Genomic DNA, 19,674 nt, shown 5'->3' with positions numbered 1-19,674 from the left:
GAGGGACCCCTCCAGGCTATCCTAAAAATGAGTTGGAGCGATTATGGTCAGCATCCTTGGTAGTTACTGAGTGCAGAAGCTAACAGTTGTCCCTTCACATGTATTTCTTTTGCAGATATTTAGTATCACACACCATCATGCCCTGAAACCTGACAGTGCACATTCCCATGCATTACAGCAGCATCAGCTAGCTTACTTGGTGAAAGCCAGTACATGACTGGGAGCAGTGGTAAGTGCTAGATTCAGGGTAGGGGGAAAAAAAATTGTAGTTTGAACCTGTGACGACTTGGCCTGAAAACATGTTTTATGTGATGGACTCTCACACCTCCAATAAAAGTAACCAGTGCAACTCAGCTCAGAAAAAGCACCAGGTGGGGACAGCAAAGCACTTTCCAGGCAGGAGAGGAAATTATCAGCAGCTCTGGCTGTAAAACTGAGGATTACACTATAAGAAAAACTGCAGATAAAGAAGTAGATTTACCAGGGGGATGTCCAGGAAGCAAAAACCTAGACAGACATGGGTGAAGCAACAGGAGATGGGCAAAGGCCTGTCTACCTTGCATAGTACAGCACCCTGCTAGAGACCCTCAGTGCAGCACTGGGCAGCTCAGGCCCTGGAAACACTATTACCATGGTAGCATGATATCAGCCTGGCTAACTAGCCAGGGCCCTGCCCACAGATAATTAGCTCAGAGGGACTGCCAACATAGTTATGTGGCTTCAGGCATGGAGCTAGTTCATGTAATGCTAGCTGAGGGTTTCTGTCCTGCTCTGTAGAGCAAGGTGGAGACAAGCTCTGAGGTATCCAAAAGTCAGCAAAAGGAACCTGTCCCACCCTTCCCGCAGGCTGGACTAATTCTGGGTAAGCAGTTGAGAAGCCTGTAATTTATGCAGTAACAAAAAAGAGAGAATGTCACTGCATTTTTATAACCTGCTTTTTGAAAGGTAATTAAAGATGAGAGTTACAGTGAGCTAGTAATTAAATATGAATAAGGACCTTCTAAGCAAAGTCTTCATGCAAAGCGTTAAACGAATATTCTTTTTGCTGACAAGGAAGAAAAATACTATACAAGGAGCAGACTGTTCCCTCCTGCAGCTGCTAGGGAACGAATCCCCTCCCACACCACCCTACCCCTTCTCTCCCAGCCCCTTCCACAGAAAACTATTGCTAGCAACAAACTGGAGCATTTGCAGCAATTAGATTCCAATAGACTCGGCTGCCTCTGGTAATTCACTAGGAAGGTGCATTTTATTTATTTAATTAATTCCCTTTGGTCCTGGCGGCAAAATCAATTAAGTAAAACAACTGCATTTAAAAATAACTAGTTACGTAGGTTTTTTAATTACAGCGGGTCCATAATTCAAACCTATTGACATTTGTGTCTCAAGAGAAAAAAGGTTTTTCTCTCTTCCCCCCCCCCCCCTTTCTTTTCTCTATCACTTCTGGATTTTGAGATTCTCATTTCAGATTAGTATAAAGAAAGAAGCACCTACAGGATGACAGATGGTTCAGGGGACACGTGTTCAAGACACACGGACTTTTACCATTATGTGAAGTTCATCTATCAGCTGAAGAGAGGACCTGTTAAGGGGAAGAGACTTAAGGTGGCCAAGAGCATGTTAGGCTAAGAGATCCCGTAAGGAAGGGAAAAACACTAAGAGAAAACTTGCCATATGGAAGTTGAGGCTTTCAACTCTCTCACTGCCCTACATCTTCATATTAAAGGGATGTACCCTTTATAGAGTAGCAGTCAATATTACTAGTGTTAACTGTCATAAGGGTGGTAACATCCTCCAAAGATTAAAGCACAGAACTGAGCGTTCACTGGCATGAATCCAATAAGGTACGTTTATAGTAAGACCACATATAAATTGGAGAAAATTCCATCTGGTCTTGATTCCAAAAGTTTTTAATTGCTTATATGGTCAATCCAGCCACCTCCATGAGTACTGAATGCATATAGCCAAAAAAACCCAACCCTCCACATATTCCCAATGGCAGGAATAATATATATAATATTCTTGTGTGACTAAGTTTTCTAAAGAAACATCACTTGAAGAAAGCTTTCTCTAAGAGTTCTTTTTGGCAGAAGGATTTAATTTAAAAACTTGCTATTTAGGACATGAAAGACAGGTTAGCTGTCATGTCCTTCAGAGCCAGTCCAGTGGCCTGTTGCAATCCAGAAGGGAATTTCTGTGTACCCACAGGCTGCAGGCGAGGGCAGCAAGGCAAGGGACGGCAACAGGGCCAGAGAATTGATGGCTCCTCCAGGAGCAGAAGGGTAGAGCATGCACATGGGGGAGGGAGCAGATCACAGCTGGGCCATTACATGAGCAGGTGTGAGCCTGAGATAAAGCAGCAGCACAATTACGGCTGGTCTCCAGGTCCCTCCACTTAGCAAATCACCCTCATTCATTATGAAATTGTCCTTTTGCAGCTCACTGGAGGAAGATAGTGCCTCTGATGCAGGCTGTGTGTTCCAGACAGGCAAAAGCAAGCGAATGACTGTATGACAGGGAAGCAGAGAAGAGGTAGCCAGGCTTCCACACTGCCAGCCGGACTGCAGGGTCCTTCCCAAGGGAAGGCAGCTGCATCCATTTCATGCAGGCAGGGAGTTCTTGGAGCAGGCTGCAGGCTCTAACTGCTCACAAGCTCCCTGCTAATAAGCATCCTTAACAAAAACTCTAACCATCATTTCCAGGATGGATAATTAGCAAAGGTCTGGGACAGTATCAGAGCCCATCTGACAGGGTACTTAAGGAACTCTCAAGCTTCTTTCAGGCCACAGCTGGTCTCAAAGGGCCTTATCAAACTGGCTGTTACCATCTGTAATCCTGGCAGGAGATGAAACAAGCATAGTTTCCAGACACATTTAATAAAGGCTTAAAAGAGAGAAAATGAACTGTAGGCCTGCTCTTTCAAATGAGCAAGACAGCCAGCTGCAGGTTTACAGCTGTACAGGTGAGCAGTGTCCCTGAACACAGTGGTTTCCCTCACTAGCCTTCTGTACAACCAGCTCCCCATCAGGCACGTGTTCAACCAGCAAATGAATGCATCACTGTACTTCACTGGATGTTTCCATCAGCCCTGACTTTAACTCTAAAGAATGAAGCTCATTTAATTTTAAATACGCAAAATCTTTTCATGATTGTTGGTATTAGTATTCACACCTCGGGGAGCTGATATAACAGCTCTTACAGGATCTACCTACTTAGACACTTATTAGTATGTATTTGTGCTGAGGTTGCACCTAGAGACCATCATTAAGCCCAGAGTGCTATTGGTGCAAGGTGCACAGCAATTGTGGGCCCTGCACGAACTCACGCTTTCCAGGAGTCTTCAGTTGTCACCTACAGGCCTCCTCATGTGCTCAAGTGTCCTCCCAAAGCACACACCTCTGCCCAAGATCTGCGGCACACATCACCTGATGCCACAATGCTGAGCATCAGAATGCCTCAGTGTTTTTTGTGAATCCTGTCCTTAAACACTTAGGAAATTACCGGAAGTCAGTTGGATTTAAGCTCCCAAATCCCGAGTCCTCTCTGAAAGTATTACCTTACACAACCTGTCCAGCATGTTTTGAGAAGTCTTTGACAGAGCTGGGATTTGACCCTGATATCCCAAGTTGCAGCCTTATCTCCAAACCATAAATGGTAAATGCGCATGTTTTGCTAGATAATTTCTTTTGAAAAATACTGCCTCTTATTCCCAACCTTTTTATACCCATGTAGCAAATGATCAGATACTACTGCCTGGTTTCAACCTGCCCACTCCAGAGAGAAGTATGTTCCTTTCCCTCTCCAGAAACGCTGCTAACAAGGTACACTGGAGCAGGAGCTTAAGTCATGGAGCCCCTTCCTGGTCCAGCACTACATAACATCACCCCAAATGGGATGTGGTAGCTCTGCTCTGCCATGGTGACCACAGCAGATGAACGGTGGCCACGTGTCAGCAGCCTGTTCAGGACAAATTTAGGGTGCAGTGGGATGCAGGATCACTAACAGGTGTCTCAACAGCCCAGCCCTGTGAAGCTGGCAAGCTGAACCCCTTTCAACATGGTCCACCAGACCCCTCTATATGGTGCAGCCAGAATGAGGCCACTATGGGGTCTAAGTAATAATACTTTTGCATCACAAGTCCTATCCAGATTTCCAGCAGAGTCCAGGACAGTTTTGAGAATTCTGGTTTTCCACAACCACTTACAAAGAACCTTTCCTCAACTCTGCCAGAGCTGAACCAGTCCAGTACAGGTGGTGTCACTGAGGAGACTTTCAAATGCTCAGCATTTCCCAGGGGAAGTGAGTCCTTCACCAAAGCATTTCAAACTGCCTTCGAATATTTCTCAGGACTTCAAAGGACTCTTCAGCCTGGAAAGAGAGACAACGGGGAGGGAATGTCACAGAGCTCTGTAAAATCACCTCTGTCATGGAGAACAGGATTGGGAATGCTCGTTCCTCCACAGAACAACTCAGGACCAGCAAACTGCCAACTAGCACACAAGATTACCAGATAGCAGAATTAAAACAAGCAAAAAGAAGTAATTTTTCCCCACACCAATTAAGCTGTGGAACTCATTGCCACAGGATGTTATGAACACCAGAAGTCCAGGTGGGAAAGCAAGTCAATGAAGAAAATCCATCACAAATTATTAATAAACACCAAAATACAATCTCTGGCCCAGGAAATCTCTAACCTTCAGATTACTGGAAGTGGCAAGATCATACCAGGTAAAGCTTAACTGTATGCCTGTCATGCTTCTATAGCCTTTGTCTCAGCCAGCACTGGCTACAGTTGGAAGCAGAGTGGTGGGCTTCACCTTTCAGTGTGATCTGTAGAGTCATCCTGATGTTCCTCAGAAGCTCTTCCCACTAGACTGACCAGTCTCGATAACAGCAGGATTGCTTCACCTGCTCCTAGCCCGGGGTACTCAGTTGCTGTTTGACAGCCTAGAAAGTCGCTGATAGACCCTGTAAGTTTCTGAGAGGGCAAAGGGTATTGCAGAACCACAGTTGGAAGTAGCCCAGACTCCAGGGTAAAGCTGAGCTCTGGTAACAGTACAACTTCATTAAATGTCTTGTCATGTAACTTTCAGACAATAAAGTTGCTTCTGTTACCAAAAGTAAGGCAAATATGCCTGAACTGAGTGTAAATATGCCCATGTCAGCGGACTCTACCAGAATCTGGCACATCTGGGGAACATGCATCAGGAGCTGAGACCATCACCAGATACTACACTGTGCTCCACAGATTCACCAATCACAGCCACTCAAAATAATTCACAAAAAGGGGCCTAACAGGGATGATGCTATTCTCTTATCACCAAAAAGCAATGCAAACTGAAACATTCAAAACCTCAACCACAATTTCACAGCAGATCTCCTCTTCTGATCACAGCATACTGTAATTGCTCCAGAGTCCTGCACTTTGTATTTCGAGATACCAATCTATGAGATGTCCTGCTATTTCAGAAGGGGCTGACTAGGCAACACAGGATTAACTTGAACTTCTTGCCTCCAGGATACTCATCACAGGCCATGATACAACAGAGCTCCATTAACAACAGTATTGTGTTGTGATGGCCAGGATCAGCTTGCAGTATCCTAGAATTTCGATGCCATGCAGCAGCACAGGAAGATGCACGTGGCAAAGCTGGTATAAATACATTCAAGACAAAGGCAATCATACAGTTGGAAGACAGGTCTATGGTGGAAGCTGACAGCAAGAAAGTGTTTTAAGGTAAGTAAATTTTGCCCATCTCCTTGTGCTATAATTCTCCAAGCTGAAATTCCCTTGACAAAGTGACTCGATTCATCTGGCTTTTCCATTCCCTCTTAATCATGGCTCCACGGATGGCAATTTGCTAAGGTGAGCTCAGTCTACGTGAGCTTTCTAAGACTGACACAGGGATCATGCTGTCTGCACTCTCCCAGTTGAGACAGTGTGAGGCACTGTGATAATGGCATTCTTGAGCTTGTTGGAAAACAGAACAACACAATACCACCCTGAAGAGAGGTTTCCCAGGAAAGGTTTGGGGGCTTCAGCTGCCATCTTAGACTGACTTGTACAATGTCCCCTCTATTTCATGTGGCAGAATAGTTGAAGAGTTACTCAGAGTTCTATGTCTGATACAGCATTTCTAAGGCTTGTGGTTCCCAGAACTTTTGGAATTCACTTTATTGACACTAGGACCCTATTATTCTCAAAGTCTGAATGCCTTTCTTGGACTAGGTTTAAGGGATGTGAACCCCATCTTAGGCTGGTCATCTTCTTAAGAACATACACATCTGTCCATAGCACCAAGGACTCACTGATCCCTGCATGTCTGCAAGACCAGAGCTCTAGGCCTGAGAAAATGTTACCTTGGACTACAGCAATCTACTTCCAAGACAGCATATGAGGGGTTTTTTCCATTGTCCCAGCCTTTCTATCCTCTCTATGAAAACAAAATGTCACAGTGTTTCTCCGAGAATTATTAAGACAGCAAAAACTGAGATTAGATTTATCACAGCAGACAGTGGATTATGAAGAATAATTCATCAAACGTCAGAACAAACAGCCCACAATTTATAGGCGGCTTTGTTGAGTCAGTGAAATCTGATTGGACTTCTCCCCACCTAATGAATGTCAAGCCTAATTGATGGTTCCTAAATGCATCTGTCAAGAACATGTATTTATTAACTCAATATTTTTAATAATATTGTAGATATATATAGAATAGTGGTTTTCTTCTGAATGGATTCCCTGGTGTTCATATATATAATAATATGTAAGTGTGCACATATATAAAGGTATACACTACATCCAAATGAATACAGATAAAAGGTATGTGTGTATTCTGATGCACTGAAACAATTACATATGACTTATTACACAAGATCCCTACATCTTTCAGTGCACAGGATGGCAAAGCAATGTAGTCCATTTCAAGGGGAGATGTGCATTAAGGTGCCTGCCTAGAATTTGAAAGAGCTGAGCTCGAACATTGGCTCTCCCTGATACCCCCTGTGATGATGGGCCACACCATGTCACAGAGCTTATGCATGGATGAGCAGAATTAGGGCTGTTCAGCCAGCTATAAATCTGCCCTTACCTGATTTCTCAGGACCAAATTTGTAACTTTAATATCGTTTTTATATTATACCTGTATGCATAATACATGTACAGCAGTTATTACACACACAGCCACAGACATGTAACTTCATCTGCCAATGCATTTGCTCCTGGCATGCTGATGACTGCTAACTTGGTTAATCACTGCTAATGTTGCACTGCAATAGCACAAAACCAGGACTGTCCATCAACCATCACCCTTTCTTCTGGAAAAGGGCTGCAAGCCAGCTGGGATATGAAGTTCAGCTTTTCCTGTTATTTCTACCTGGTACCACTTTGGTACTCTGCAGCCCACTGCCAGCTATATCACTGAGAATCTTCTCTGGGATCCTAGCAACAGCATTTCCCAGTCACAAAACCATGAATGTTACAGAAAATGAACTCCGCTGAAGGAATAGTCCTTGGTCTCATAATCCAGAGACCAAAGTTGGCTCCTTCATTCACTGCCTGATACCTAGGATCCTTGCTATTCCCTGTTCTGCTCACCATCTTCTTTCTGCAGTCTCTTCCAGCTAGAAAAGCAGTGGGAAAGCCCACACGAAGCCACCCTTGCTTTCACTTCATCCATCCACTGAGCTGTACTGCAATAGTATCAGTCTACTTGCTATAGTATCTTTAACTGCTGAAGAGCCATACTTTGAGGAAAAGCGCCTTTTATTCCATTCTTGATGATTCCTGCTTAATAGTCTGTGCTCAGACACACATGGTAGCTTCATTTATTTTCCTGAGTAAAGTCAGATCCTTAAGACAAGGCAGAACTGTCTGAGAATATCACTCATCCTGGATCGAAAATCAATCTCAGTGGTGACAGCTACAACAGGCAGTAACAGCAAGGAGCAGACAGAGCTGATGCACATCTTCTGAGACTATACCTGTGAGGTAGACCTCATCTCCCATCTCTATAAAAGGTGAGCCACTTATCCATGGCTCCCACAAACCAACAATATTCAGTTCAATAAAAGCAAGGATTGTCATTGCCTGATTGGAATCTAACTGGCTCAGGAACATCCTCCTGGCACAAGGAGGTGAATATTTTTCATCAATTAAGCTACTGGGTGTCCTGCTACCTTACAGAGACAGAGGATGTTAACATTCACAGACTAGCTCAGCACCCTGAGAATCAATGCTTTCAACAGCTGGAATTCCAGAGGCTTTCCACTAGCATCACCACAGCCTCTTCCATTCTCAGCTTCATTGAGCTGTTCTTTGACCAGGTGCTGATTTTGCAAAGCACTCTGAAAGCAGAGAGACTGCACATTAGACTTCTGACATAAGGCAGATACCAAGCTGGATAGTAGGAAAGCAGAGTCCAGACATTACCTGCAGGGCTAGCAAAACATCTTTGGTAGCACAAGCACATATGGCAAACCAGGGAGTGGAAACAGCAAAACTGGGATGTCTCAGAACAAGTCTCTAACCCATCCACCAATGCAGACATTACTCCTGTCAAAGTACTCCACTGCAGAAAATGCAGAGAGCTTTCCCCCATGTCTGTAATCCCAGGCTCAAAATTAAATTCCAAGAAGCTCTTTCTTTCCAAAATGTCCATTACCAAAGGAAAGATTCTGCTGTTGGAAGCTGCATCATAATTTTAAACTGCAAGTCCAATTGACTCCCCTATAGAGAAGCTGGAATGTGGAAGAACCTTGCACCACTGAAATCACTGATTTCCTCAGGATCCCCTGAGTGATAACAAAGTACCAGTTCCTCTAACCCTGATATGGCCACTGGGAAAATACTCATTTCCTGTTTCCAGATGCAGTTAATCAGTGCAATGACCTGGCTTGTTCAGCGTCCCACTTCTTACTGCCTCAGAATAAACATCTTGTGCAGCTAGTTGCCTTCCCGCCATCCTAAACCACTTCCACAACGCAGTCTGTCTGTGACTGGCCTCCAAGAGCAGCCAGTGTTTCCTGAGCCAGAGAATCAAGCCAGAGTCCATCAGCAACTACACTTGTGCAGAAAGAGAAGGTGGAAAACAATCTCTCAAAGTGCATACTAAATAGTGTCACTGTGCACTCTATTTTGCATGATATAAGCATCTCATAGTTGATGAAAAATGCAGAGTAAAGCTGAGGCATGTACTTATATATATATTCCTGTTCACCTCCTTCCATCATGCTGAAAAAGAAAGTAGTGATTTGTGAGCTACTTATTTCCATCAATAGTGCAGGCTATGGGGCAGATGCTCCAATGCGCCCCATGCTCCCCACCCTCCCCTTGTACATACAAATGCTTTCCTTGGTCTTAATTTGCTCTTTCATCTTGATCTGTCTGCCACTTGAACAATGCTCATTAAATCCACTCTTTGCTTTCTGTCTTTTTGGAGAAATATTACTTCACCTGCATTTCTCCTGTCTGTGAGGATGGAGCCACACTTGTCAATCGTTCAGATGGATTAGAATCACAGTCCTTCCAGAACACACAACTTCTCTACTCCCAGTCATTTTTTGTGTTTTAATTGAAAGCACTCACTCTTTCTTTCTCTTTTTCCTCCTGCTAATAAAGGAAGCTCTCACTTGTTATACCAGTGTGCAGTCAGATCAGGGCAGAGGACAACTCTCTGCTGCCCATAAACGTTCTTCTGCATCCCATCTGCCCAAAGGGACTCTTATTCCATGGTTCAGCAGAAGCAGTAGTGGCCCCTTTCTACTAAGACCTTTGAGGCTTACCGTGTTCTCTGCAGCTCTTCAACTCCCAAGCAATAGAGCTGAAAGTGCTAATGTGTAATAGCAGGAACACTCCTGTAGTTCCTACGGAAGGGAGCAGTTTCCTCAGTCTTCTGCTCTTCTAATGGCTCTGTTAGCATGTCTGAGCAGCTTCATTATCTCTTTCTCAGCTTCCTGGAGATGTTCCACAAAGCTCTGCTCAAAGACCCTACTCCCACCACTGCATCTGGCTAATAGCTCACACAGAATTCCCACCTCCTTTCTGGTGGCTTGTAGTTCTATCTCTGTACTCCAGATCAGCCTGCTTCTAGCCAAACTACAATTTCAGCCTCTCTCTCAGACATCTTCTTTCAGAAAGTCATCTCTCTGTTCACATTCAACAAAGCTAAAGCACAGTTCCTAATCTTCTCACTCAAACCATCCCTCCTCCTTTCTCATCACAACAGACAATGTGACTTTCTGTGAAGCATGCCTGCAGTCTTGGCCTTGTCATCAAAACTGACCTCCCTCTAGTTCTCATTTCCAGGCCAGATCTGAATCTATTACTAGACACTGAGTACGAATGCTCACGAGTGACAGGTGACAACAGTACAACTGTTCTCCCCCTGTCCCCTCCACAGTTTCCATTTCTCTTGAGCCATACACACAAGATACATAGGGGTGTTCAATATACCCAGAACCCCCCGATTGAATTCCCACAGACATATTCCCAAATGACATATCACCCCTACGAATGCCAGCAGCCTGTTGCAAAGACAGTGCATTTGGAAAGAATCATCAAATCATAGAACAGCCCAGGTTGGAAGGGACCTCAAAAGATCATCTGGTCCAGAAAGGAAATCTAGATGAGATTATCACATCTTAAAAACCTCCAGTAGTGGGTACTCTACCACATCCCTAGGGAGGTTGTTCCTGTGACTGATAGTTCTCAATGTAAAAAATGTCTTTCTTATACCAAGATGAAACCTCTCTCAAAACACCAGAGAAGAAGAAATGCCACAGAGACAAGGCCACTTGGCACATTAAGCAAGAAGGTAAGATTTAAGCAAGTACCCAGAAGCAAATGAATTTCCAAGACCATTTTGACTCCAGGCATAAACACATCCCTGCCATGCACTGGCTGAAACCTGAGTAGGAAAGGGTCAACAGACCCACAACAAACAGTCTCCACTAAGTTACAGCCAGGCAGAAGGAGGCTCTGTGAGAAGCCCCAAGGGCTCTGTCAGCAGTAAGCCTGCACAACAGCAACAGTCCTGTGAGAAATAACCAGCTGCCAGAGCCTGAGGATATATAGGAACCTTCAGGAGCGCAGATCACCTGTGCCTCATCTCAAATGCCTCTGAATCAGCTCTGAAAGCCTGGGGGCTTTGAGAAGACTATGAGAGGAGGAGTGGTCAGGGACAAAAGTTTATGGGATGATTTATGTGACTATACAGAGAGTGGTGAGGGGATGTCTAGGGATATGTTTGGAAGAGGTGGGCTACAACATCTGATCAGCAAGCAAAGCTGTGCCAGGGCTTGCACAGAGAATTAAGGAGGAGGCATGGGGCAGTGCATTTGTGTGCACAGTTTGTGTGGGGAATGGTAGGCAAAATTCTCCATCCACAGAGAGGCAAGAGAAGAACAGGGTTAGGACAGGTGTTCGTGTGTGTGCAGAGGCAGAGGAGGGCTACATTGCAGGTATGTATCTAGCAGGACAGCACGGCATGTATGTGAGTATAGGCTACACTGACAGACACTTCTACTCCAGCTCCTACAACAGAGAGAGAGGCATACTCCTGTGAGTACTATGTGGAATGCTTTTATGTGTCTTCACCGAAAGGGATGAGGGGGAAGTGTTTCTAGGCCAGGGACAGAGAGCAGGAATGACAGAAGCACCATTGCACAAGCCAACAGCCTGTCACCAGGGTGGACAGAGGCACAGTACAATGAAACCCCACTGAGGGCAAAGCACAGTCCCAGCCAGATTCTGCCCAGCTACATTCCTTCCTCAGTCTGTGGTCATAATTACATCGATGCAAGCATGATAAAGTTTTATTGAAGCACAGCATTGCCCCAGAGTAATAGGACAGGGAAGGAGGAGTGAGGATCTGAGGTGGACATGGAAGTACATGTAGCCTGGCAGATGTGGGCAGCTCTGCTTGAATTGAAATTGTATCAAGGAAGGATTATAATGAGGCCACTACTTTAGAAGAAAAGATGCTAAAAAAGTAGTAAAGCCTTAAGATGTAAAGCTTATAAACCAGTTACTAGTGCTGACTGTGCATTGATGAGATACTGACAGGCCAGCCAAAGCAGGAGTCACAGCTGTACAGCAGTGCACATCACACAGAACAAGGTGCAGGGACTGAAGTCGAGGTAGAATAACTTACAAAGAGATCTGGATGAGACCCTGGAGTTTTTATCCTTTGCAGTCTACTCTCAGCAAAAATGTACAGAGATCCAGAAGACTCATTCAAGAGAGACAACTGCGCAGCAAATTAAATCCACAACTGACTGCCAACAGCATCACTGGCACCATGCTGGGAAAGGGGTTCCATGCATCCCCTAATGACCAGTCATATAAACCCTGGAGCCCAGAGCTCTCGGCACTCATCCAGAGAGGAAAATGCCATGCTAAGCCAGCCACATCATTTCCTTCTTCCTTCTTGTCAATCTCTCCTCTGAATATCAACCTTTCATTTCTTCTCCAGCCCGTATTTCCCTTACTTTTCACATCTCTGTTCTGATCCATCTGCTCCTTCTACAGTTTATTTATTATCTGCCTCTTCCTCATCTTTCTCCCTTGTTTTTTAACTTGCCCCCAGATCTTACTGTTGGGCTGCCAGATCCCTGGTTTGGTGGTGTAACTCAGCTGATTTAGTCTCCTTAAAGCAGTGTCTGCTCTCATGTAAATCACCCTCCAAAGCCAGCCTGTGAAATGGGCTTGTTCACTAAACTCTATGAATAGGAAAGTAGGCACAGCTGGCCTATTCATAATCAACATAAAAAATAGATTAGCACTTTACAGATTAAACATTATCATTTCAACAGTTAACATAAATCAACTACACTTACAGGCCTAGCATTGCTGCTGCCACTGCAGGGTGACAACCGTTGCATAGGGAATGGCTGCCAGTCCAAAGTGCAGTGGGAAACAGCTCGTTTGTCTTCCACCTTGAATGTAAGTTCTCCTCTGGCACCCCCAGGGTGTACTGCTCGAGGTTGTTACAAGGAGAAAAGTGGGCTAAGGAAACAAAGGTAGGGGGTTAATTTGATTAATTCATATGCATTTCTGAGCAATCCAGCAACCCACTACTCTAGAGCCAGAATGCAATTCCCCTACTTCCTTCCCTAGGGCCCACAAAGCTCAAAAACAGATGAAACAGAGTCAGCCTGTGGAATAGGAACAGGAGAGGGAGCCTCTAAACACTGATTGGTATCTAGCTCCGGTTCCTACAGTTCAAAATCATTTGGCTCCTGTGGATGAGGTAAAGCAGTTTGGTGGATTCTACCTAATGTAAACAGGGGTACCCATCTCAGAAAACACCTCATTATAACCCAGGGAGCCACCTCATCAAAGAAGAGCCAAGGATTGAGATCCACTCCAGACATGCCCCGTGGAGAGCAAATCCAGGGGAAAGTAGCCCAAAACCTGTTACTTGTCAGGCTACATGTCCTCTTTCATTGAGTACAAGACACTCAGTCACCGGAGATGCTCAGCTCAACACACTGTGTGCTATGGTGTGCACTCAAAGAAGATATAAGACCCACAGAACCAGTACAGTCATACCCATCCCCTCCTCCCTGCTCACTCACCGAGAACCACTCAGTGTCTCAAATGTTTAGATTGGAGCAGCCAACCTGTATTCTCTCAGGTGGTGCTGATAATTGCAAAGGATTGGCAAAGGCCTTTGACAGGATATCCCATTAAGAACCAGCCTCACAGGTCTTTCAAACAAAAAGAAAATAAAGAAGTAAAAAGTTAGGTTACAGGCCAAAAGACAGCCTAGGACAGGAGACTTGGGATTAGAGGCTTTCTTGGCAGCCAGGGAAAAGGCACTAGCAGTTCACAAAGGACAAGGCAGAAAAGTTACATGGAAAGGCTTATTTAGTATAATCCCTCTTAACAAGCCCTGGTAATTTTAATTGCTTTATCCTCCTTCTAGTCTTTCTTGATAAATGGGAATAACAGTTAATAGACCTGAACCAAACAGTTACATCCAATAAAGTGTTTGGCAAAATTAGCTTTGCTCTTCACTCACAACTGATACAATCTCAGTTTCACTCATTACCTGAAATGAGCCAACTAGTGTATATTTTCTACTAATCATTTGAAATTTGGGTGCTGAACATGCCAATTTGAGATGGAGTGGTGTTTACCAATTATTAGGCCTAGCATAAAGGCCACAGCCAGCATTAAGATGAACCAATAACCAAATTGTATTTGATACAAAAGGGTCAGTACATGGGTGAGCACTGGGGGTACAAACAAGTCAGTCAGATGATACATAAACAACATCAATCCCGCTGACCCCAACAACGACACCACACAACCAACAATGGGTGGAATAAATGGTGAAATGCAGTCTCCCATAGAAGGGACAGGAGACAACCAAGTCAACAAGCCAAATACACAAGACCAAAGAATCCACATACTGAATCTCTACACAGCCCATGTTTACAAAAGCCAGACCTGACTGGAGCCCAGTCACAGGGAGGCAGGAGGTCCTTCCCCAACAGGGAACTCTGCACAGGGCATCCACCTCACAGACAGACACTGCCCCTGCCTGCAGGTGGTCCCAGCTTTTATCCCTCAGTGGGACACCTGACCCTTGGTTACTCAATGGGGGACACCCGGGGCTCATTTACCCAATGGCTCTCCCTGCCAGGCCGGACCTACCCTGGAGGGAAGCCTAAAGGTAAACTCACCCCCCCTTTGTGAAGGGCTGTGGGAATCACCCATATGTCAACCTTAATTTGGGGCTTGGGGTTGAAACCCCAGCATTTCAAGTGGCTATGTGAACTTTGCAAGAGAGAAACTCGTGGGCTTGCTTCAGCTGAGCTGTCCTGGCAAAAGCAATTGGTCATGTGAGTTTATTGCTTCAGTTGTCACAGACAGCTTCAAAGGTTTGGCTCTGAACCATGCATCCAGTAAAACCAAAGCACCGCAAAGCTTACAGAAAATAAGTGCAAAATGTGCTTAATGTTCGCAAACATAACTTGATTTCCAAAGGGAACATGAGAAAACTTCCTCTCTCTCAGGCTGGCCTGCCTACTAGGGACTAACACACTTTGCTCACTAATGGTGGAAAGACCTTTGAGACCACTTTAGATCCCAATTTTTGCTTCAATTCTCAAAACACAAGAGATTGTTGAATGTGAGGCTTCCCATGAGGAGAATTTCCAATGTTCTCACCCATAGCAGCTTTTTCACAGGGAAGAAAACCTGCAGGCAAGGTTGAAGTGCTTTCTGTAGTTTATCATCCTTCCATAGAATCAGGAGCTGTCTCTCAGACAGATCCCAGAAGTGCCATAAAACAAGATCGTATTAGATCACTGTACATTTTAAAAAAACACAAAAATGCTATGTGTTTATTCTGTGCATTAGGAAAATGCAGATATGCCAAGGTTGGCTCCTGTAACTCCATACTTCATCTTATGTCATTTGTTTCATCTACAAATAACCTACTGCCAAAAATCACAGACTCACTGCATCATGTTTTCAGGTTCCCAACGGGTCAAAAGCCAAGTAACTGGGCAGATATAAAATTCAGAAAGAAAACAGAAGATGCTAACCAGACAAAATGACGTAGGATACTAAAAGATCACTGGGCAGGCTGATGACAGGATTCCCTGCTCCCCCAGAGAAAAATCAAGCATAATAAACACAGTCTGTATCTAGATCTGAGCATCAAGTAAGAATATTTCTGAGTGTATCAGCAGCAGGCTATGAAACGGAAGCCAGTTCCTCCACATGGCAGCTCAGTGTTTCTGCCCCTGCCCAGATCCTGCTGTGTCACAAATGCATAGAGATTGCTGGGTAAATGAGACACGTCATGATTTTAAAAAAGAAAGTCTCCATATGCAAGAAGGCCACAAAAGGACTATTAATCCTAGTTACAGATAGTAATTTCCAGTGATTGTTTGGAACTGGAAGGGCTACCCATGTGCTGAGAGGTGGTTTCTGCCAATGGCTAGAGCACTGCTGTGCAGCACATCCACCTCCGCCGGATGTGGACACTGAGCACAGCCTGACACAGCTGTGGGTGCACTGCCAGCCAAAATTTATTTGCATCAGAGCAACACTTCAGGTGTCATCAAATCTCTGAGAAAACCGTACTGAACAGAGCTTACCATCTGCACACAAGACGCTGTGAGCCAACAAATTCCATGCAGCTATGTCATACACTAACCCCCAGGCACCTAAAGAATTTGTAAAATAAAGAGAAAAACGTCACTAAGCATGCAGATCAGAACTATGCCTTACCAGGCCATTCCCTATTGCAATTTCTGATCTCAAATCCTTCGCTTCCTTGAAGAAGGCCCTCCAAAAAAATCCTTCAGAAAATCCACTGTCTAACCTCCTGTATTGTAAATCTTATTAACTTGAAGGAAGCCAAAGGAGATTATTCTCCAATCTATTCACAAAACCTTCCCTCTCTTAGGCAATCGGGCTCTGAGCACCCAGGAAGAAGCTGCCATGAGCAGGAATCAGACAGAGTCTCCCAGGAGCTGTGAGCAGAGAGAAAACCCATGGAATGAGGGAGCACCCTGTCCCAAAGCTTCCCTGGCAGTAAGAACACCAGGTTGTCTTTGGTGTGACACTAAGTGTCAGTAACAGTGGAGCTTGTGAACAGTGAGCAAGGGCACAAAGAACAAAGCAACATGGACCACCTTGCCACACAAAGCTCCCTGTTTGCTTTCCCCATCTGCCCTTGGCAGTGGAGCAGCAGTTCTGAGCAGCTACTGCCTGCACAAGGCTCGGTGTAGAGGCAGCCACACTGAGATCTGCCAGTGACTGGGGCCTCTTACCAGAGACAAGGCAGGGAGAGCATGGCGGAGGCTGCAGCAGCAGCAGGACCTGCACAGGCAGCCACTCCTGCTCTTCAGTTGAGTAATGCAGGCCCATTTGTTCTGGGTGACATTAATGCTATTCGCCATCCATCTCAGACTCTTTAAATTACCTTTTTATGGCCAAATCCTTTTCATAATTGATAAAAATCTCTTTTTTATATCCCAAGTTATTGAAAAAAATGCAAAGTTTTTTTATTCCTCATTATAGTTTTAATACAAATGTGTTTTTTATTGACGACTTCTTGGAAACCCTGACAGGCCTACTGAGAGGCTCAGAGGGGTGGGAGAAGGGCCAAATCTTCCCATCCCACTTCCCAGCCCCTCACACTGTCAGATTAATGGCCACCACAGCCCAGCCTCCACTCTGGTGAGTAACGTCATGCAGGAAGAGGAGATTTCCTGCAATGGATATAACACCCATAGCAGGCAGAAGAGGCTCCTGCTGACCTAAACCTAGTTTCCCTGTGTCTGTTAGCGATGTATGTGAAGACCAACTTCACGGAGCACCCTGGCATAGTGTTGCTGGAGCGGGCTACTTAAGGACATAACCAAAGCCACAAGCTACAGACAACCTGGGTGTTCAGCAGAGTCATTCAGCATCAGTCCCAAGCAATAACAAAAACACCCATGTGCTGACTGTGCCACATGTCAGTGGTTTGGGGCAGAACACTCAACCACAAGGCTGTGCAACACCAGAGGAAGCAAACACGTGTCCTGGCACCTTGGATGGGTTAGATAACACTGTCAGTCTAGGAAGATGCTTCCTAGGGCCATAACAGTATCTGCAGAATCATGACCTGAAGATCTTGTGATCTAGCAGGGTAAATGAATCTTCTCTAGGGTAACATATGGATCCAGCTACAAAAAGTGGCTGATATTCCCTCGTGAGCAACTTGGATGCTGTAGGACATGCAGTGTAATAGTCAACAGTCTATTGAAGGCCTAGCTGCTCTCTCCCACAGGGCTGAGCACTGCTTCAATAGTTCTGCAAATCAAAAGTAAGCATATGTCTTGCCAGAGCTTAAAATGCTAATCAACAGTTCAAGAAGGAAGGAACTCAGTGCGTCCTCCCTGTCACTGGCACAGCAAAGGCTGTCAACGCTATACCAGGAATGTGTACAGAAATAGGAGTAAAAAAAGAAGTCTCCTCATTCCCTCTGTCTTTTCTTATACTCCCAACAGTTCAAGGGCAAAGAAGTCTCTTGCTGTGGGGATTAGCTGTGGTCTCATTATAAATCTTTCCCATGGCAGGTTCAGATGGGCATACAATTTTTGTCTCAACCTGTCAAATGGCCACACAGCATTGCTGCACTTCATTGTAGTGACCATGCTCCCAGGTGTATATAGGTACACTTCAACAGTGGATGAATAACGCTCATGTACCCAACCTAGAAAACACTGTGGGAACCCTGGAAGCAATTTAAAGTAGAGGGACAAAGGGCAGGATCCTTCTTAGCCACGGTTTTTCTGCAGGGACAATGACTTCTCAGACAAGGGGTATCTGTTTCTTACCGCACGGCACTGGTGCCATGCCAGGTACAACAGAGAGAATTCCAAGGACAGCAAAGCCCTTTAACCTAAGGCTGGGTCCCTCCAAACAGCACTGTGAAAATGCATCCTGCTTCACGAACCACAGCACAGGAGGTTCCTCTACCACACATGCTTTGCTTACAAATCACAGTCAAACCATTGACTTATCCTGCCCTGCTCAATCAGCAAGCTCCATTACTGCATGGCTGCAGGAGGCTTCTTACAAATGGCAAAACAGTCCTTGAAAAACAGGTAAAAGCCGCAATTAACTGTGGATGAAAAGGATGGTCTCCTTGAAGGTGCTGGCTTATCAAGCAATTAGAAACTACTTCCCATTACCTGCACTCCCCACAAAGCAGAGCTAGACTGACATCCTTCCAGATGATTGTCTTTCCATTTATTTAAGCCCTTTAGATGATTTGGCTTCAGCAGAGACAAGCCTTGACCTCTGGTCTCTCCCCAGCCCTTTCTCACAGACTTGAACAAAGCAAGCTCTGAAACCAACACGTTCAATCACTGATCTGTTCTCCCTGTGGAGCCTGTTTTGCCACTCAGCCTTCCTGGAGCACAGTGAACTCACCAGCAATGTCTGTAGATGCGGATAGGTGGAGTCAGGATTTCTTGGGATCCCTCACTTAGCATCTGAGACCACCCAGCTTCAGCAATTTCCACTCGTCTCTGAAACAGCTTCAACAACTCTTAGCAACAGCCCAGAGATGTGAGGGTAATTCAAGGGGCAAGGAGGATGGAGACACCCTCACTCCCATGGCAGGTGAGGCCTGCCCTGGGCCCTACACCAGTCCCTCACCCCCCAGACAAAGTTGAAGCCTGGACACAGAGCACCTGAGCAGCCACACCACACAGGCACCCCACCAGCATGGGAAAGACCCTACCTGGGACCACACTGGCCTCATGGGGGTGCTAACTTTATCCTCACCCTAATCACCAATCGTACAACCTTAGATCAGACAGAGGAGCGGGAACTAGAGAACTAGCCTGATGGCAACCTGCCAGGAAGGAACACAGGTGGAGGAACTGGGATATTTCTGAAAGGACAGTGGTGAGAGATAGGGAGGGAAGGAGTATCTCTCACCAAGAAAAATTACCTCCAACATGAGTTAAAGCCTGGATAGCGTATGGAGTACACAAACACATTGAGAGGGAAAATAAGTCTTGGGGAAAAGTTCAGAAAGTTGATTACAAAATGCCAGTGTGTGAGGATGGGCTGGAAGCTGATGAGCAAGGGGCTCTGGAAAGTGATGTCTTGCTGTACACAGGAAAGGAATTATGGTGGTGCTGAACAGGTAG

General features: G+C 45.2%; 1 protein-coding gene across 8 annotated transcripts in view; it reads right to left on the bottom strand.

Annotated features, from left to right (window-relative positions):
• The window catches only part of ADCK1 (aarF domain containing kinase 1), an 82,026-nt gene that overhangs the window by 26,552 nt on the left and 35,800 nt on the right, over positions 1-19,674 (bottom strand). The gene's annotated exons all lie outside the window — the stretch shown is intronic.

The sequence above is a fragment of the Athene noctua genome, chromosome 6 (genome assembly GCF_965140245.1).
Source record: "Athene noctua chromosome 6, bAthNoc1.hap1.1, whole genome shotgun sequence".
In the NCBI taxonomy this organism is placed as follows: domain Eukaryota; kingdom Metazoa; phylum Chordata; class Aves; order Strigiformes; family Strigidae; genus Athene; species Athene noctua.
Note: the sequence above shows the minus strand (reverse complement) of the source record. Positions and strands in the feature narration are given on the sequence as shown.